This window comes from Orycteropus afer, unplaced genomic scaffold (genome assembly GCF_000298275.1).
Source record: "Orycteropus afer afer isolate SDZICR_OR568_19922 unplaced genomic scaffold, OryAfe1.0 scaffold00248, whole genome shotgun sequence".
NCBI lineage: Eukaryota > Metazoa > Chordata > Mammalia > Tubulidentata > Orycteropodidae > Orycteropus > Orycteropus afer.
Window position 1 is genome coordinate 3,474,627 of NW_006921835.1, and position 22,236 is coordinate 3,496,862.

Here is a 22,236-nt window from a genome sequence, read left to right on the forward strand (position 1 = left end):
CCTGGAGGAAGTGCACCCCAAATGCTCCTTGGAAGTGAGAATGGCCAGACTTTGTCTCACCTATTTTGGTCATGTTGTCAGAAGGGACCATTTCCTGGAGAAGGATGTCATGCTTGGTAGGGTGGAGGGTAGACGAAAGAGGGGGAGGCCTTCAAGGAGATGGATTGACACAGTGGCTGTGATGATGGGCTCAGGTATCGCAGGGATCGTGGAGTTGGAGTGGGATTGGGCAGTGTTTCGTTCTGCTGTGCATGGGGTCCCTATGAGTTGGAAATGACTTGATGGCACCTAACAACAACAACAACAAGATCTCTTCCAACTCTAAAATATTGTTTGTTATATCTTCTATTTTTCGGTTGTTGTTATGTGCAATCAAGTTGATTCTGACTCATAATGACCATATATACAACAGAAGGAAATTCTGCCTGGTCTGTGTCATTTTCATAATAATTGCCATCAATCTCTGATGCTACTGTTGCAGTCACTGTGTCAATCCATCTCTTTGAGAGCCTTCCTCTTTTTCACTGACCCTCTACTTTACTACCACTACTCATCTGTTAGTTTGTCATACTGTGAGGCTGGAGGCTATGCCAATCAGTATTTCAAATCCAGCAGAATAACCCATGGTACGCAGGTTTCAGCAGAATTTCCAGACTAAGACAAACTCAGAAGGAAGGAGCCATCCACTTCTCAAAGAATTGGCCAGTGAAAATCTTATGAATAGGAGTGAAACACTGATATATTACTGGAAAATTTTATGAATAGCCCTGAAATAGTGTCCTATATAGTGCCAGAAGGTGAGCCTCTCAGGTTGGAAGGTACTCAAAATACGACTAGGGGAGAACTGCCTCCTCAAAGTAGAGTCAATCTTAAAGACGTGGATGGAGTAAACCTTTCAGGACTTCCATTTGCTGATATGGCACGACTCCAAATGGGAAGAAACACCTGTAAACATACTTTAGTAATCAGAATATGGAATGTACGAAGTATGAATCTAGGAAAATTAGAAGTTGTCAAAAATGAAAGGGAACACTTAAAGAATGACATCCTAGACATTAGTGACCTGAAATGGATTGGTTTGGCCATTTTCAATCAGACAATCATTGTGGTAGTTAAAGTTATATGTCAATTGGCTGGGTCTGGTTTTGAGTGGCTGGGCAGCTGTTGGTAGTTATTCCCCATGATGAGACTGGCAATCAACTCTATGGTGGAATCTGCCGTGAGCAGCTGAGCAGCTGCTTAAGGGATGTAGTCTGCTTCCTGTATATGAGAAGAAGTTTTGGGAATAGTCCACAGCTTTTTAGCACACTTGAACCCTGCATGTAGCCAAGTCATTATTTAGCAGCCTGCTATGTCCTGCTGAGCTTGGGATTTTTTCTGGACTTGAATTATTTGCCTTCCATGTTGTTTGGTAATATTGGGAGTATGCCTTGTCGACCTTGAATTTGTCAGCCTTAGCACCCAACAGCTGCCTGAGTGAAGAAAAGCCTCCAGCTTCAGTGGGCTGGGAGCAGGAGGCAGAGCTGAAATTCAAGGTAGAGAGGCTTTCACCCAGCCTCTGGAGCCTGGCATTTTGAACTTGGATTGCTAGCCTCCAAAACTGTAAGAGAAAAAAATTGTGTTTGTTCAAGCCAACCCATTTGTGGTATCACTGTCAGAGCAGCACTAGGTAACCAATCATATGTCTACTATGCTGGGAATGACAAATTGAAGAGGAATGGTGTCACATTCATTGTCACAAAGAATGTTTCAAGATCTATCCTGCAGCCAATGTACTTTTGTAATAACCACACACCTACAAAGAAGATCAGTTAATGCTATTATAATTCAAATTTGTGCACCAACTACTAAAGCCAAAGATGAAGAGATTGAAGATATTTACCAACTTTTGTAGTATGAAATTGACCAAACATGCAATTAAGATGCATTGATTATTACTGGTGATTGAACTGCAAAAGTTGGAAATAAAGAAGAATTACCAGTAGTTGGAAAATACGACCTTGGTTATAGAAATGACACCAGGATTCACATGATAGAATTTTGCCAGACAAACGACTTTTTCATTGCAAATATCATTTTTTAACAACATAAATGTTGACTATGCATGTGGACTTCACCAGATGGAGCACACAGAAATCAGATCGACTGTATCTGTGCAAAGAAGTGATGGGGAAGCTCAGGGTAATCAGCCAAAATAAGACCAGGAGGTAAAAGATGGTGGAACAGACCATTAATTGCTCATATACAAGCTCAAGCTGAAGCTGAAAACAATTAAAACAAGTCCACAAGAGCCAAAATATGACCTTGATTATATCCTATCTGAATTTAGAGACCATCTGAACAATAGTGTGATAGTTGGAGCTGTGTGTCAACTTGGCTGGACCCCCGTTCTGTGTGGTTGTTCTCATGATGGGATCAGATGACTGTGTTCTGAGAGGCCAGTCTGCTCAAGGGGAGTTTCCCTAGGAGTGTGGCCTGCTTCCAGGATATCCTGGGACATCTTGGGAAGATGTCTTCTGTGGATTCTTCTGTGGATCGGGATTCCAGTGTGCTGCCTACAACTGTCCATGAGTGAGCAGTCCACCGTTCAGCCTGGAGATCTTGGATTCCTCATTTGTTGGAGTCAACAGCCTGTGTACTGTCTGCCAGCCTTGAGCTTCTTGGCCCCCTGCAGTTGCAGATGCTAAGTAAAGCCTTCAGCCTGACGTTTAGTTTACTCCAGGGACTTCGGACTTGCCGGCTTCTATACATTGTGAGCCATTTTCCTAAGATAAAGTTCTCTCTCTCTTTATATATATATATATATATATATATATATATATATATATATATATATATAAAAGCTTTGCTGGTTTTTGTTTCTCTAGAGAATACAGTCTAACACAAATAGATTGATGGAACACCAATGACTGAAAACCATACAAGTTGTGGGATGACATCAAGAACATCATCCACAAAGAAAGCAAAAGGTCACTAAAAAAGACAGAAAAGGAAGAAAAGACCAAAATAGGTATTGGAAAACACTCTGAAACTTGCTTTTGAATGGAGAATAGCTAAAGCAAATGGAAGAAATGACAAGAAAAAGGAACTGAACAGAAGATTTCAAAGAACAGCTCCAGAAGACAAAGTCAATTACTATAATGAAATGTACAAAGACTTGGAGTTAGAATATCAAAAGGGAAGAACACATTTGGCATTTCTCAATCTGAAAGAACCAAAAAAAAATTCAAAACTTGAGTTCCAATATTGAAAGAGCCTATGGGAAAAATATTGAATGATACTGGAAACATCAAAAGATGGAAGGAATACACAGTCACTGTACAAAAAATAATTGGTCAATGTTCAACTATTTCAGGAGGTAGAATATGATCCAGAACCAATGGCACTGAAGGAAGAAGTCCTAGTTACACTGAAGGAATTGGTGAAAAACAAGGCTCTTGGAATTGATGGAACATCCATTGAGATGTTTCAACAAATGGATGCCACACTGAAGACGCTTAATTGTCTATACCTAGAAATTTGGAAAACAGCTACCCGCCCAGCCAATTGGAAGAGATCCATATTTGTAACCATTCCAAAGAAAGATGATCCAACGGAATATGGATATTAGCAAACAAAAATAATTAATATCACATGCAAGTAAAATTTTGCTGAAGATAAAAGGATAAAATACATTTGCAGCAATATATTGACAGGGAGCTTCCAGAGATGCAAGCCAGATTTAGAACAGGATGTGGAAAGAGGGATATCATTGCTGATGTCACATGGATCTTGGCTGGAAGCAAAGAATACCAGAAAGATGTTTACTTGTGTTTTATTGACTATTCAAAAACATTCATTTGTGTAGATCATAACAAATTATGGATAGCATTAAGAAGAATGGGAATTCCAGAACACTTTATTGTGCTCCTTCAGAACCTGTACACAGACCAGGAAGCTGTCATTCAAACAGAACAAGGAAACACTGTATGGTTTAAAATCAGGAAGGGAGTGCATCAAGGTTGTATCTTTTCACCTTACTTTATTCGATATATGGGAGATAGCACAGTGCCTAAAGCACTTGACTGCTAACCAGAAGGCTGGCAATTCAAACCCACCAGCCACTCCTTGGAAGAAAGATGGGACAATCTACTTCAGTAGTGATACTGCCTCGGAAACCCAAGGAGGGGTCGCTATGAGTCGGGTCTGACTTGACGGCACATAACAACAACAACAACATTCAATATATATGCTGAGCAAGTAATCTGAGAAGCTGAACTATGTGAAGAAGAGCATGGATGGCATCAGGATTGGCTCATTAACAACCTGTGATATGTGCACACAATCTTGATTGCTGAAAGTGAAGATGACCTGAAGCATTTACTGCTGAAGATTAAAGACTACAGTCTTCAGTATGGATTACAACTCAACATAAAGAAAATGAAAATCCTCACAACTGGACCATTAAGTGGCAACACAACAAATGGAGAAAAGATTGAAATTGTTGAAGATTTCATATTACTTGGATCTGCACTCAACACCCATCAAAGCAGCAGTCAAGAAATCAGAGACCATATTGCACTTAACAAATCTGCTGCAACAGTCCTCTTTAAAGTGTTGAAGAGCAAAGATATTACTTTGAAAACTAAGGTGCACCTTACACAAGCCATTGTATTTTCATTCACCTCATATACACGTGAAAGCTGAACAATGAATAAGGAGACCAAACAAGAATTGATGATGTTTAATTGTGGGATAGGCGAATACTGAAAATACCATTAACTGCCAGAAGAATGAACAAATCTATGTTGGAGAAGGGCAGCCAGAATGATCTTAGAAAGGAAAATGGCCATTCTTCGTCTTGCCTACTTTAGTCATGTGGTCAGATGGGTCCAGTCCCTGGAGAGGTATATCATGCTTGGCAAAACAGAGGATCAGAGAAAAAAAGGAAGACTCTCAATGAGCTGGATTGACACAGTAGCTACAGCGATGGGCTCAAACATAGCAGGGATCGTGAGGGTGGTGAGGGACTGGGCAATGTTTTGTTCTGTTGTACCTAAGTTTGGTATTGCTATGAGTCAGAATAGACTCAATGGCACCTAACAACAATAATAATGGGAGCCAAAGTATGACCTTAAGTATGTTGTTGTTGTTATTATGTGCTGCCAAGTTGGACCGACTCATAGCGACCCCTCCTTGGGTTTCCGAGGCAGTATCACTACAGAAGTAGATTGCCCAATCTTTGTTCGGAGGAGTGGCTTTAGGTATATCCCACCTATATTTAGAGATCATCTGAACAATAGAGTTTATACACTGAACACTAGTAACTGCAGGAGGTTGAGATGACATTAATGATACCATACATGAAGAAAGTAAAAGGTCACTAAGAACACCGATTTGTCTAAGCCTTCCAAATATCTTCTATGCAGATTTTCAAGTTATTTTCCTTCTTGTCTTTTGTTTTGAAAGAGTCATGTTCTCTCATCACATGTAAATGTCCAATGAATTTCAAGGCTTAGATGGAGAGTGAGGTTTGCAGACCTCAGGTTTTTTAGAGGGCTCGGAAAAGTGGCTAGGAAATAGTACTTAGATGATAGCAGAAGAACAATATTTGGAAATGTCTTTGATTCTTTTGGCTTTGTGGCTTTATTTTAATGACCAATAAATAAACAAAGAAAAAGAACAAACCCATTGCCACTGAGTCAATTCTGATTCATAGTGACCCTATAAGACAGAGTAGAACTGCCCCCATAGACTTTCCAAGGTGGCAAATCATTACGGAAGCAAATTGTTTCATCTTTCTCCCACAGAGTGGCTGGTGAGTTTGAAATAATGACCTTTTGGTTAGTAGATAAATGCTTTAAGCACTATGCCACCAGAGCTCCTTATTTTAATGACAAGACCAATTAATTTTTCATAGTCGTGTGCTACATATTAATCAGGTCAAAATTTTGACCATGTGTTTTGTGGTACTTTTTTTTCCTCACTGTCCTGCTTTGACCCTGAATCTAGAAACCTAGATTCTAAAATCTCTTCTCAGCCATAGTCTCAATGGATTAGAAAAATACATTATACCCTGTGAAGAAAATCTCTCACTGCCATCAAGTCAGATCCAACTCATAGTGATCTCTCTTTAAACCCAGGCGGTATCACTATGGAAGTATATTGCCCAGTCTTCCTAGTCCATATAATGTTTTCCAATACCCTTCCTCCATTTCTCAATTTTAAATAAAAGTAAAACAAATCATATATAATGAATGCAGAGCTGTCATCTCCTCCTCTAATGTTATCTTGATTGTTACTTCAACTTTCAAAACCATTCCATTTTGCAGTTTGCACATTTAAGATTCCTCATAAGATTATAGCCTGTTAAGATGGATATGAAATAACTGTAAACCTACACAGAAATGGAAATTGTACTTGCTTATTGATTCTAGGGAGCTTACTCATAGAAACCTCACAATCAATAGCATATGTGTGTATGTGGTTAGATTTATTTAGTCATTATCACTCTACCTCATTGTGCTGAGCAAATAGTAAGTGAAGAGCATGGAGGTTTTTTTTTTTTTTTTTCACATTACCCTCAATAAATGGGCTTAACCACAACACAAATCCTATAATCCACCTCTCCAATCCCACTGGCAATGGGACAAATCCAGTAGCTTTAGAGGTAAGCCTTCAAATATACTTCTACTGACAGACTGAAGTTTGTTTTAAGAAAAGCCAAGGCTCTACAATCCTTTGCATTTATTGGAGTTTTCTGTTTCCATGGTTTCCAAGAGTTCACTGAAATTAGGCTTTCTGTGTTTAGAAGTTCATGATATGGAGCTTTGGTAAATTCTTTCCCTCTTACCTAGATTATGTTCAAGATCATATTGCTATTCCTGCATGAGTTTTAGGGACTGTTGTACCATCTTCAGGGTTTTTCCTCTGTGGGCTCTTTTTAAAGAACCAAGCATAGCTACGAGGCACCCCAAGTCATTCTATATGAAGCCACACTAGTGTTGCTTTCTGGCAGCATGAAAAAAATAAGATTACAGTTTTTATTTTTTAGTAAAGAATTACTTTCAAAGGGATTGGTAGGAAAAGCTAGGCTTGAGGTTTTCTGGCCCTCAGCAAGGAGAGCATGCCTTGATGAAATAAAATCTAAAATATAGAATCCTGGAGGCTATATGTGTCTTGCAAAAGAAAAAAAAAAATCCTCTAGAATTGGTACCACTTATAAGTTGCTGACAAATTAATTCCATTTCATGGTGAAGCCATGCATGTTACAGTAGCACTCTGCTCCATGGAGTTTCCAATACTTGCTTTTTTCAGAAGTAATCACCAGGTCATTCTTCCATGCTTCTTCTAGGTGGACTTGACCCTCCAACCTTTAGGTTAGCAGGCAATTGCATTAACCATTTGTACCACCCATTCATGGAAGTCCTGGAATAGTTTAAGGTGAGCCCAAAGGTACAAGGAGATGTCAGGAATTTAGGTAAAACTTGATCTGGTTATTAAGCAAAGTATGCAAATTCTGATATTATTTTGCAATTCTTACCAGATTTCTATGTGTAGCCCAAATTGTGAGGGATCCTCATTTGTGTCTAAGGAGCCAATCCCCACATAACGTTTATGAATAAAGACTTACGAACTATATGCCTGAGCCCAGACATGCTGTCTCCATTTTCCTAGGGTTCAAACCCAGGGCACTCCAGCTGTTACCACTCAGGAAGATAATATCTTTTTGATTAGTAGTTTTTACTTAACGATGTTAAGAGGCAGAGATAGACAATAAAATGAGAGACAGAAAGAGACCAAAACAGAAAACTTTTGAGAATGTGCCTGTGACTAAAAGAGTTGATTGAGAGGACTCTGAAGTATTTTTTAGGACAGGGTATAATGCTCCAAAATAAGTAGATATGAATTGAACTGTGTTTCAAGGGTCTAAGCACCTTACATTATACTTTAAATAAATTTAGAGTGATTCAAGGTAGGAGAGTGTCACATACTGGGAAAACGAACTTTTTGAGGTAAAGATGCCACATTGTAGCAAAGGTTCAAGAGGGGTTTTTGAGGGTGGCTCAAGAAGAGAGAACAATGTAGCTGTCTATACTGAGGGTCACCAAGGTGGGACTCCCCAGAGAGACTGTAGCAGCAGTCCTAGGCCATCATATAACTTAACCAGGAAACAGACAAAACACGGCAGCAGGCAGATCCAAGACTCTTCAGCATCAGGTCTGAATGATTGCTAGTCATCAGGCAGATGTGTTTGTAAACTAATGACTTTCACAGTGTGATGAGATTGAAAATGAAGCCTAATTGCTTCCACTGCTTCCACAGCTTCCACAGTAAATTACTTAGTGTGGCTTTTCTACCCATAAGTCTTTGTAAACTCCAAGGTAGAATTTGCCATGAGCAACTCAGGAGCTCCTGATTGCTAAAGTTGTCCACCTGGGGTATTTCTGTTGGGAGTGACACAAAACAATGTTCTATTATGCCTTGTTATGCTTCCAGGAATGCCCATAGTCGTGTGCCTTTAATCATGTGAGTTAATCTCTTTAAGGAATATAGCAGAAACTGTGGTTTATAGAAAGTCTGGGAAGCAGTGTAGCTGTGCTATTAGGTCTACATTTCTGGGGCTGTCATCTCTTCAAATAAGGACAGGGAGAGGTTGCCCATGGTGCCCTTAAACTAGCGTTTGTTAGTGGCAATGGACACAGGCAATTACATGGTGCTATAATTCAGAAAAAAATGGAATTAATATTTATGAATTTTTAAGTGACTTAAAAAAACTCTTAATGGTATTGAAGTGAGAATAGCAAGTCACCTTGATCCTCTGAAGGCCACCATGAACTTCACTTGGGCTCTGGAAGAAAGTTAGAATTTGAAAATGGTCTAATAATCAGGCCAGTCTGATTAATAGTGACAATTAGTATTGGACTACAGTGCATAACCAACTGATTATGAATCATTTGAGTACTTTAGGTAAATTTTCAATACAGGCAATTAAAATGAAAAGACTCATGATCCTTACATAATGACTTCATTAAATTAATTCTGTTCTGAGGTTGGAGAAAATTTTCTTTTGTTGCAAAGAACCAGCAGCATTGAACTTTCGTTCACTTTTGGTTAAAAGAAAACTAGAGAAAACACTTAGAAGATTTAAAAACACACACATTGCAAACAGCTTATTCTTTTCAGAAAGTGAGTTGTGTTACTGTGGAAGAAAGAATTGAAGGTAAAAGCATGGATTCTATTCACAAAGCTTATTTAGATGAAGTAAATCTTGCCCTTGGTTACATTTTATATTCTGCTAAGTGCGTGCTTTGTTAAGTTTAAAAGAACTTCTGTAGGGAGTGATCTGTGAGGGACAGACACTTCAAAGAGATAAATACTCAGTTCTGTTACATAAACAATTGACCCAAATAATTTGCTTCATGGTAAAAGACAGAGCTGGAGCCAAGTGCAAATACTGTGGTATCAGTGCAGTCAGGGAGCAAAGAAAGATTCCTTTAGTTGAAATGGAGTCATTCAATCAAGTACTGATAGTTTGGTCATTGGACAATGGAAATGGAAGAAGAACCTCCCTATGGCTAAATGTGAGTTAAAATATTCCATGGTAAAAACCATTTCTCTTGTAGATTTTGATCCAGGAAATCACTTGGCTTCTAAGACCCATCACTTAATAACAATGTGTACATACCTTCCAAATGTGTTTGCATTTAAGTCATACAAATATTCAGTAAGCTGGGTCTTCTGTGTGTTAATAATAACCAATACCTAATTAGCAATTAGGAGCTCTGGTAGTGTAGTGCTTAAGGCACTTGACTGCTAACCAGAAGGCTGGCGGTTCAAGTCCACCAGCCACTCCTCGGAAGGAAGATGGGGCAATCTATTTCCATAGTGATGCTGCCTCGGAAACCCAAGAAAGGGTCGCTATGAGTCGGGTCCAACTCCATGGCACAAAACAACAACAACAACAATTAGCAATTCAAAATTTAGAAAAGTGTGTATGTTCTATCTCTTATCTTCATTCCTCTAACAAATTTTCAAGACGAAAAATGAAGACTCAGAAAGTTAACATATTATAATTTGTCCAAAATCACTAGTTGAGTGACAGCAAAAACTAGATGTCGAGTCATCTTCTGACTCTAGTTCTTTGTTCTATGTCCTACCACCTGCCTCTCCTGTCCTGACATGATCCTTCATGTTCATCCCCTCTTAGTACCATTCCTTGTACTTTCTTAGTGGTCTTTTTTCATGATTACTTCTTACACACAGGGTATTCTTCTCTCGGTCTCCTAAAATGAAAACCACTATAAAATCTAGAGTATATATATGATAATTCCACTTTCTCCTTTTAGTTTGTTTTTCATTCCTAATAAGATTGCAGTCGCTTTGCAAGCAGACACTGCTGTTTCTAGCTGCGGTGTAGTAAATTACTTAGTGTAGCTTTTCTACCCATAAGTCTTTGTAAACTCCAAGGTAGAATTTGCCATGAGCAACTGAGGAGCTCCTGATTGCTAAAGTGGTCCACCTGGGGTATTTCTGCTGGGAGTGGCACAAAACAATGCTCTGGGAGGTTCCTGCTCTCTCTCAGGTGCTTAGAATTCTGATGTTATGATCGGTTGGTTTGGCCACTATGCTGGGTTCAAAAGGAGGCCTCCTAGAGGCAGAAGTCTCTCTGACCTGTGGCTGAGGAAAATGTGCTGCTGAGAAAGACACACTGAAAGACATGTGCTGCTGAGAAAGAGACACCAAGAGACACACATTGCTGGGAGAGAGACTGAGTATTTTTCCTGAACTTGAATTGTAGTCTGGTGCTTCCCTAATAAACCCCGTAATTTGTGAGTTCTGTGTGGCCACTGCAATGAATTATCAAACCCAGGAGAGAGGTGGTGGGTGCTTTGGGAGGAATGGTTGGTGAAAGGGCTGGAGGGAGGCAGCATGTCTGGCCTTGCAGGAATAGGCCTTGGGTTACTGATAGAGACTCTGTCTTTCTCTTGTGGGGTTAGAGGAGGTCGGGAGATGTGACCTCCCTGCACCTTCAGCAGTTGGTGTCAGGAGTGGGATTCCTTGCTGTGGCTCCAGACTCATAGAAGCATGAGACTTTGTAAAAGAAAAAAGGAAAGGGCCTGAGAAGTGAGACTTTGAATTCTTAGATGGTTACTTTGTTTGGTGTTACCTTTTAAAGGAGATAATTGATCCAGAGGCTAGGGCTTTTGGTTACACCCAGCCAAAAGTCCAAGGCCATATGCATAGAAGAGGATGGTAATCTAGGTGAAAAGATGAACCTGGAATATCTTTAAAAGGATTTTGTGTTTTGGATTATGTGTTTACCTGAATGTACTAGGGGTATTGAATGTTCTCTTACCTGCTTGTACATTAGAAATGATTTTGGGGTATGGATAACAGAGAGCGTGTAAGTCGCCGCCTTCAGCTAATACTTGACTGGATATGTTTAAAAGGGGAAATAGAATTTGCCCAGAAGAAACACAGGCTTTCTTTTTAAGCCCTGTGTGTAGAGTACTAGGAGTTTAGGTAGAAAACCTGAGCCCCACCCAGTACTATGGAGGGAACAGAAGATTTGCATTAGAAGAGAGGACCTGAAGAGAAAAAAAATGACTGGCTTTTTGAATTTTGAGCAAGCAGATAGGGTTTGGGTGCATCAAGACAGGAAAGTCATGATCCATGAGAGAAACACCTTCGAGGACTGAAAGTTAAAGGAAGCCAGTGAATAGTAAACTTGTATGTTACTCGCTTGTGACCACCTGGGTCCACTTGAGTGGAAATGGGAGAAGTGCAGCAAAGAAGAAACGGGTTGAGTTTGGTACTCTTTAACCTAGGCTGCGGAGGCTGGAGATGAGAGGAAGGGCTGGCTGGTCTGAAGTGCAATGAGTTGTGAGCCTGCAGGCATTGAAATAGTCCCTGAGGACTGAAAATGTGAGAGAAGGTGCTGGCTTGTCTGAAGTGAAGGGAAGAGTGTGACTCCCAAACTTGGCAGCTGGTAGCCATGACCTAGGTGGGATGGCTAGGGCTGAGCTGACCAGAACCTGACCAAATGAAGAGGAAGATGTTTGACACTGAGCTGGTATTAAGTTGCTGCAATTTGATGGCTTGCACTGGGCTAGTCTTTTCTTCTTTATGGATCCAGATGCCTGAAGTTTCCAAGCAGAACAGAAGATTGTCTGGAGAGGAAGGACCATGCTTATCTCCTCAGAGTACTGGTTTTATAGGAATGGGCAAATTAGAAATTGGCTCTCTAAAATGAGGGGAGATAAAGGCAAGAAGTGGCTGGCATACACACTTTTGTGGATGTGATTATTAAACTGATGGTGAAGGGGATGTGAATTTTTGAAGTATAAAAGGGATAGTGGCTAGAAAAGCCAGGGGATGGCCTACGGTATAGTAAATTACTTAGTGTGGGTTTTCTACCCATAAGTCTTTGTAAACTCCAAGGTGGAATTTGCCATGAGCAATTGAGGAGCTCCTGATTGCTAAAGTTGTCCACCTGGGGTATTTCTGTTGGGAGTGGCACAAAACAATGTTCTGGGAGGTTTCTGCTCTCTCTCAGGTGCTTAGAATTCTGATGTTATGATTGGTTCGTTTGGCCACTCTGTGGGGCTCAAAAGGAGGCCTCCTAGAGGCAGAAGAGTCTCTGACCTCTGGCTGAGGAAGATGTGCTGCTGAGAAAGACACACCGAGAGACAAGCATTGCTGGGAGAGAGACTGAGCGTTTTTCCTGAACTTGAATTGTAGTCTGGTGCTTCCCTAATAAACCCTGTAATTTGTGAATTCTGTGTGGCTACTGCAGCGAATTATTGAACCCAGGAGAGAGGTGGTGGGTGCTTTGGGAGGAATGGTTGGTGAAAGGGCTGGAGGGAGGCAGCATGTCAGGCCTTGCAGTAATAGGCTTGGGCTACTGATGGTGATTCTGTCTTCCTCTTGTGGGGTTAGAGGAGGTTGGGAGGTGTGGCCTCCCTGCCTCTTTAGCACTAGCCCAGAACTAGACCTTTACAGCAGGGAGAGTAAATGTCTGACAATTGAGAGGAACACATTTGTAAGCCTGTGCACATCCCCACATTGGCAAATACCATTCTAGTATATCATTTCTCCTATAAAATGAATGACAAAAAGGCAGCAATAAAACCCTTTGAGATACTAATGCTCTAAGGTTGACTCAGCACACTTATCAGCTAAGTAAATGGCATCTGGGCTTAAGCTTCATTTTGACATAACAAAATTACAAGTTACCAACTGGCATGAACTTTTGAAGGAACACTCATTCAGATAAAATCAGAATATTAAATCCAGAAATACCAAAAATTACTGTAAGAATTAAGGACTTGTTGACCTTTATATAGTTAAGTTCCTTTAACGGTCTTCACCAAACCCACTGCTATCTGGAGAGCACTCCTAAGCTACACTTCAGCCTTAAAGATGTTTTTTGGAGAGCTTGGAATGAAAGTGTGTATGTATGAGGGTCCATGAGCTTGGAATGAAAGTGTGTATGTATGAGGGTCCGTATGTATTGCTTATGTGTACTTGTTTGTATATTACCATATCCATCCACCATTTTCCTTCTTCCTTTTAGGTAACTTATCTCTCCTCATCTCCCGCCCTTTTCTTCTTGATTCCTTTGCCCCCCCAGATGGGTGGACTTGGCATAAGAGGCTAGCTTAACCAATTACTGATAGGTTTGCTTATCTTCAAATGTACAGATTCTGCCTCACAGGCCTGTGGCCATCAAATGCCACAATATTCATAAAGGCGCAGTGACTGTCATATACAACAAAAGACTGCCTCTCTGAAAATTTTATACAAAAACAAGCAGACAAAAATGAATCTCAGATGAAGTCTTTTGGGGAAAACGTAATATTGGAATTCCCAACAGCCTTTTAAATTTCTTTCTTCTGGACCTGATTATAGTCTTCCTGGAATTGGCACTCTTGTGCCTGGCTTACTTCCCAGGTCAGATTGCAAGTTCCCTGTTAGCAAGGCCAGAATTGCTGTCCAGACATCTAATTGTAGCAGACCAGTTCTTTGGGGTCAGTTGGCTTCTTCTAAAAAGGGTAGACTTTAGATTCAGGGAGACTGAACTTGGAATGCTGGTTTCACCTCTGAGTAGCAATAATATTGGCCTCCTGATTTATCCTCTCTGAGCCTCGATTATCCATCTGTAAAACAAGAATGCTAATACAAACCCATAGGGTCTCTAGGAGGAAATGAAAAATGATGAAAGCTCTGGTGTCTGCCCACAAGAGGTTCTTAATTAATATATACCCTCTTCTCACTTTTTGTTCCCTTCTCCATCTCTGCCCCACTGCTCGTACAATTATCACTATTATTATCTTCTCACAACTTGCAGTTTATGACATCTTCCAATAATAAACTCTTCAATTTGTCACTAAAGATAATTGCATCATTTCTATTTTCTGGCTTCAGCTCTGAGTTTATCCCTTTTTGAATACCATCCAATCCAAATTCGATGACCCTTCAGATGACCTCTCTGACTCCAGAGACTCTGGGCATGATGCTCACCAAGGCCTCTGTGCTGTTACCTGATTAGCACAGATTTCTTTCACCTTTGTCTCTGCCTGTCCACCCCCATTTATTTCACTCCAGATAGGAAGTGATAGGAAGTATCGTTTAGCACTAACTGAAGAAATGAATGAATGAATCACAGAAGTAGTGCCAAAAATTAATTTTGGGTGGAGTCATTAGAGATGGGGTAGAGAAACCCAAAAGACAACTTTGAAGTAGATAGGATATTTCATTTTATTCTGGACTCTTCCTAGAGTATTCTCAGTCTGCACTTTTATTTTTATAGCATCCTTTTTGGCATTTATCCTATTTCTTCTCTATGTTCATAATGTCCCATGTTCTTAAATTGTTACTGCATCCCCTGTTTTGTTTGACTTGCTGTTGTTTGTCAAGGATACAAGAGTTTGCTTTGAGTGTGATTTCAATTTGATAAATGCTATAATTATTTAGTTATTTGGTGTGTCCAAGCTTGCCAAGCATAACGTTGACTTTGGTCAAGTTCCATAGCCTCCCAAATCAGTTACTATCATTTTAGTAAATTTCTAGGCTTTTTGATAAGATAATTCTGTCTAATTGGATATATTATTACTGTGTGCTTAATAATTCCAAACTAAAAAGTTGAAAGTTCTTGGATCTTTGTTTCCCTTTGGACTCTGTATCTAAGATATCCTAAGGTCTAGATACTTTTTTCAGACATATTGATAGATTCACTTATCTCTTTTCTGTTTCCACTCTACATTCCTACCTTGGTTCTTCAGTATCCAGAGTTTAAAATTGTTTTGAACATCAGTCTCTCTGCTTATAGAACCTCATACCTTATGCACTAAAACCTTTGCTAGTTCCTTATTACCTCCTTTCTGAAGTCCAGAATCCCCTCCACGGCTTTCAGAGTCCTTCATACTCCAACATCATAGTTTACCAGAATTCCCTCAGTTATTCTTCACCAAGTACTATCCATTTTAGCAAGTATATTCTTCTTATAATTCCAATTACATACACCCATTCCCAGTACTTGGCCTTTGCCAAGATCTTCCCTCAACCTAGAATTCTTTCCCTTTTCACCTCTGCCTAACTCTTCTATGCCTTACTACAATGTGAACTCAAAGGGCAAAGTCTTTGCATGTCTTGTTCACCAGTATATCCCAGTCTATAGGACTTTTCCTGGTACATGATATGTTTTTAGAAAATATTTTTAGATTTACTAATTGATTGTCATTCAAGGACCACTTCAAAGTTAATCTCTTTCTTAACTCACACATTTTTCTTTGAATCTGAATATTACCTGTGTTGAGCTTTATTTTCACCTACAGATTAAAAGTCTCTAGGAGTTCTGGTAGTGTAGTGCCTACGGCACTTGATTGCTAACCAGAAGGCTGGCTGTTCAAACCCACCAGCCACTCCTTGGAAGGAAGGTTGGGCAATCTACTGCCATAGTGATACTGCCTTGGAAACCCAAGGAGGGGTCGCTATGAGCCGGGTCCAACTCGATGGCACATAACAACAACAACAGTAGAATTCATAACATGTTACTTTGTATCCCCTAGAGTATTTTGATAATGTTAAAGTAGTATATATCATGCTTTTGGGAAAGGCACATGACCCAAGTATAACCCATGGATGGTCCATAAAATATACATTGATTGATTGCCTACTATTTGTCAGGCACTATTCTGATATGGTGGCCTAGATGAACTGAATTCTAGCTGCACACTGTGACTAACTACCTATTAAACTCTTTTAATAAATTAATATATTCTCTGAGCTTGGGCTCCTCCTCTAAGAATAAGAATAAAGAGTATTAATCTAAGTTAACTCTAACGGCCTCCTCCAGTCCTGGAATTCCCTCAGTTTTGAATATGCATTTATAGATTGATGAGAGGTATTCAGTAAGCACTTGAGGATTAAATGATACAACTGTTACCCTTACAAAATCATTATTGTTGCCTGCAACAGAAGTGTTCAATTTTAGTTCTTTTTCATTTATTTCTTTGTTCAACAAATGTTCATTGACTATTCCTATATGAAAAGTACTGTGCTAAAAATAGACAATACAACAGTGAATAAGACATAATCCCTGCATCATGAGATACCCACCTCTTGTAGTGTACTCAGAATGCAGTGAAGAGGTGAGCCAGTGACTAGATCCACTTATGTTTTTGTATAGAAGAGTACAATTTTGCTAAACACCCTCCTACACACACAACTCTGACCAGTTGGTACAATCATTTTAGTAAAAAAATTATTCACTTTGGAAGAAGTTAAAAATGAATGAATAAAAAAAATATTCCCTAGAACTGTAACTTATTTGGAACTTCTCTGTTGCTGTTAGGTGCTATGGAGTTGGCTCTGACTTATAGCAACCCTCCATACAATAGAGGAAAACACTGCCCAATCAGTGCCATCCTCACAAAATTTGCTGTGCTTGAACCCATCAACGCAGCAACTATGTCAATCCATCTCAATGAAGATCTTCCTCTTTTTCCCTGACCCTTTAATTTACCAAGAATTATATCCTTCTCCAGGAATTGTTCCCTTTTGACAACATGACCAAAGTATGTGAGATGAAGTCTGGCTATTCTTGCTTCCAAGGACCATTCCAGCTGTACTTCTTCTGAAACAGATTTGTTTGTTCTTCTGGCAGTCTGTGGTATTTTCATTATTCTTCAACAACCCTACAATTAAAAGGCATCAATTCTTCTGTAATCTTCTTATTCCTTTTCCAGCTTCCATGTACATATGATGCTATTGAAAATACCGTGGTTTAGGTCAGGTTTACCTTAGTCTTTAAAGTGATATCTTTCCTCTTTAATTTTAAAGAGGTACCTTGCAGCAGATCTGCCCATTGCAATATGCCATCTGCTTTCTTGATCACTGCTTCCATCAGCATTGATTGTGAATCCAAGTAAAATGTAATCCCTGACAACTTCAAACTTTTCTCCATTTATCATGATGTAGCTTATCAGTCTAGTTGTGAGAATTTTCATTTTCTTTATGTTGAGGTGTAATTTATACTGAGGATCTAGTCTTTGACTTTCAGCAGCAAGTGCTTCAAGTCTTCCTTACTTTCAGCAGGCAAGGTTGTGTCATCCACATATTGCAGGTTTTTAGTAAGTCTTCTCCCAATCCTAATGCCACATTATTCTTCAGATAGTCCAGCTTCTTGGATTATTTGACCAGAGTACAGACTGAACAAATATGGTGAACAGATACAACCTGACACACATCTTTCATGATTTTAAATCATTCAGTAACCCTTGGTCCATTTGAACAACAGTCCCTTGGTCTATGTACAAGTTCCGCATGAGCACAGTTAAGTGTTTGAAAATTCCCATTCTTCACAATGCTGTCCATTATTTATTATGATTCACAGAGCTGAATACCTTTGCATAGTCAATAAAATACAGGTAAACATCCTTCTGGTATTCTTTGCTTTCAGCCAATATCTATCTGACATCAGCAATGATATCTTTCATTCCATGCCCTCTTCTGAATCCAGCTTGAATTTCTTGCAGTTCCCTGTCGATATACCATTTTTCAATTATCTTTAACAAAATTTTACTTACATGTGTAATATTAATGATATTGTTTGATAATTTTCATATTCTGTTGTGTCACTTTTCTTTGGAATAGGCATAAATTTGGATCTCTTCCAGTCAGTTGGCCAGATAGCATCTTACAAATTCTTTTGCATAAATGAGTAAGTGCCTCCAGCTCTGCATCCATTTGTTGAAACATCTCAATGGATATTCCATCAATTCCTTGAGGCTTGTTTTTGGCCAGTGCTTTCAGTGAAGCTTGGACTTCTTCCTTCAATACCATTAGTTCTTGATCATACGCTATCTCCTGAAGTGGATGAATGTCAACCAACTTTTTTTGGTATGGTGACTCCATGCATTCCTTCTATCTTGTTTTGGTTCTTCCTGCATCATTCAATATTTTGCTCGAGTATCCTTCAGTATTTTAACTCTCACTCACTGCCCTTGAGTCAGATCCAATGCATAGTGACCCCTCCTTGGATTTCCAAGGTGGAATCACTACAGAAATAGATTTCTCACACTTCCTTTCGAGGAGTGGCTGGTGGGTTTGAACCACCATCCTTCGAGTTAGCAGTCAAAGCCTCAGGCACTCTGCCACCAGAGCTCCTAGTAAAAAGAATTTTGAATTTTTTTCTTCAGTTCTTTCAGCTAGAGATATGCCCAGTGTGCTCTTCTTGTTGGTTTTCTAACTCCAGGTCTTTGCACATTTCATTATAATACTTTACTTTGTCTTCTCAAGCTGCCTTTTGAAATCTTCTGTTCAGTCCTTTTATTTAATCATTTCTTCCATTCACTTCAGCTAATCTCCATTCAAGAACAAATTTCAGAGTCTCTTGTGACATCCATTTTGGTCTTTTCTTCCTTTTTTGTCTTTTTAATGATTTTTTGCTTTCTTCGTGTATGATGGCCTTAATATCATCCCATAACTTGTCTGGTCTTTGGTTAACAGTGTTCAATGCACCAAATCTGTACTTCACATGGTCTCTAAATTCAGGTGGAATATAATCAAGGTCATATTTTGGCTTTCATTGACTTGTTCTAATTTTCTTCAGCTTCAACTTGAACTTGCATATGAGCAATCGATGGTCTGTTCCATGGTCAGCTCCTGGCCTTGTTTTGACTGATAATGTTGAGCATCTTCTTTAGTTCTTTCCACATATGTAGTCAATTTGATTCCCCTGTATCCCATCTGAATACACATATGAGGATCATGTGTATAAACGCTGTTTATGTTATCAAAAAAAAGGTATTTGCAATGAATAATTCATTTGTCTTACAACATTCTATCATGTGATGTTCAGCATCATTTCTGTGACCAAGGCCATATTTCCCAACTACAAATGGAATACTTCTTTTTTGTTTCCAACTTTCACATTCAAATAACTTGCTGTTGTTGTTGTTATGTGCTGTTGAGTTGGCCCCGACTCATAGCAACCCTTCCTTGGGTTTCTGAGGCAGTATCACTACAGAAGTAGATCGCCCAGTCTAGTAATTATCAATACATCTTGACTGAATATTTGGTCAATTTCAGACTGCAGAAGACAGTAAAAATCTTTAGTTTATTCATCTTTGGCTTTAGTGAGTGGTGCATAAATTGAATAATAATACTATTTACTGATTTTCTTATTGTTATTGTTGTTGTTATTATTTGCCATTGAGTTGGCCCCGTCTCATAGCGACCCCTCCTTGGGTTTCCGAGGCAGTATCACTACGGAAGGAGGAATGCCCAACCTTCCTTCCGAGGAGTGGCTGGTGGGTTTGAACCACCAGCCTTCTGGTTAGCAGTCAAGTGCCTTAGCCACTATGCTACCAGAGCTCTTTGATTTCCTTATAGATGTATGGATATTATCCTATAACTGACAGCATTGTACTTCAGAGTAGATCTTCAAATGTTTTTTTTGTTTGTTTGTTTTGTTTTTTTTGTCAAAGAATGTGACACCATTCCTCTTTAATTTGTCACTCTTGGTGTAGTAGACCTTATAATCATCAGAGTTGGCCAATACCAATCTATTTCCGCTCACTACTGCCTAGGATATTGATCTTTATGTATTTCATTTTCATTTTTGACAACTTCCAATTTTTGTGGATTATTAATGAATGTTTGCAGCTGTTTCTTCTCATTTTGAGTCAAACCACATCAGCAAATGAAGGTCCATCCACATCATTAAGGTTGTCTCTACTTTGAGGAAACAGCTATTTCCCAGTCATTCTGAATGTCTTTTAACCTGAGGAGTACATCTTCCAACACTACTTCAGACAATATTTACTGCTATTCTTAAAGTTTTCCAGTAATATACCAGAAAATGTCTTACTGTTATTCATAAGATTTTCAGTGGCCAATTTTTTCAGAAGTGGATGACCCCATCTTTTTTCTCAGTCTGGAAGCTCCACTGAAAGCTTCCCACCATGGGTAACACTACAAGTATCTGAAACACTGGCATAGCTTCCAACATCACAGTCACATATAAGTCACCAGAGTACGGCAAAGTGACAGATTAATGGTGGGGAACTTCTGTAGATTCATGGCTTTGAGACCTTGCCTCAATGCAATATCGGGAAAGGAGGAGGTTAAGCAGGGGCATCGTGAGCCTTTATTTACCTAGAGAAGCTCCATTTGCAAACTTGTTTTATATATTGATGTCATGTTACTTAAAAAAAAAAAAAAGACTTTTTGTGACCACTGTTGTAGGTAACTAAATGGAATTAGAAATAAAAGAGGATATTCTATGTGCATTTTTATGTTATTGGCACATCCATGTTCAGTATTTGTTTTAACAATATTTGTGGACTGTAACATTCATTTTCTCCTGAGAGACCAAAACCAAACCAAACCAAACTCACTGCCATCGAGTTGGGTCTGACTCATGGTACCCTTCCTTGGGTTTCTGAGGCAGTATCTCTATGGAAGTATATTGACCAATCTTCCTTCCAAGGAGTGGCTGGTGAGTTTGAACTGCCAGCCTTCTGGTTAGCAGTCAGATGTCTAAGGCACTATGCCACCAGAGCTCCTGAGAGACCAAAGGATTATATTATTGAAAGTCCTCCAAGTCCTTCAAGAAATCTAGTAGTAGCATTTTAATACATTTTTTTCTGTTGCATTTGAGCTTCCAGAGAGCTCCCGACACCATATTGTTCTTTGTCTTTACAGTGGTAAGCTTACCATTTGTGTTATTTTGTAACTGGTAATTTGTTGTTAAAGAGATTAACTTTAGGGTTACTATTTTGATATCCTCCATATCTCTACACTGGACTTTTTCAAGCAAAGTGACTTTGAATGCATTCTAGATTTTCAATAATTAAAAAGATTATTAAGTCTATACTCCAAAGATAAAATTTATTAATGACATGAGACAAATGCAAAAGTAACTTTCATATAAAGCTCAATGTCAGAAAACATTCATATAAATAATTCAATATTCTTCTGGATCTCTTTGGATTGGAAAATAATAGCATTTTTTTCTTATTATTTTATTCAGGAAGCAAAGTAATTAAGAATCAAGCAGATAAAATATTGTAGCCTAAGTTTACTGAAAAAAATCCAGTGGGGATATCCTAAGATTGAAATGATTCATTTACAAGCCAAATTTGAAATAGGTATAAAGCAAGTTATTCAATAATAAGCATTCAAAGACAATCTCAGATCATGATATATGTGACCTGAAGATATCCCCCCACCAATTCTCTAATTCGTGGGAGGAATGCCTCCTCTTGGGCTCTGTCCCAGTCTTGATTTACTTCTTGAAAAGGACCTTCTTAATCTATTTTGTATTCTGGGTTGGAAGGGAGACTTTGGGGACTTTTATACCTTTTCCTCCCCCAAAACCTTAGAACATGGTTTAGCTGGTATCACTTCACTATCCTTAAAGACATTTCTTTGTCCTGGGATTATAGCTAGAATGCATTGGCCCCAAGAAATTTCATGATGTTGTTTTATTATATTCATTTCAAGCCCTGCTTGAGCTGTCCTTGCATCTAGGGTTCTGACATACCTCTTTCCCTTGCTTTGACTTGAGTGTATTCAGAGATGCCTTCTACTCTTTGTCCATAACAACAATTGTGTTAGAAAATGAGTCTGTGTGAATTGAAAAACTGATCTTCAGCTAGCTGAAGAGTTTAGATGGTTTTTCTAAAGTTAGAAGTATGTTTACTTTCAATGTTATATAGAACATGATCACTATATGTATGTGTGTGT

At 39.0% G+C, this 22,236-nt stretch overlaps 1 protein-coding gene across 1 annotated transcript in view; it reads left to right on the plus strand.

The window, feature by feature from the left end:
- The window catches only part of LOC103204430 (serine/threonine-protein kinase TNNI3K), a 661,050-nt gene that overhangs the window by 495,804 nt on the left and 143,010 nt on the right, over nt 1–22,236 (plus strand). The window lies entirely within an intron of this gene.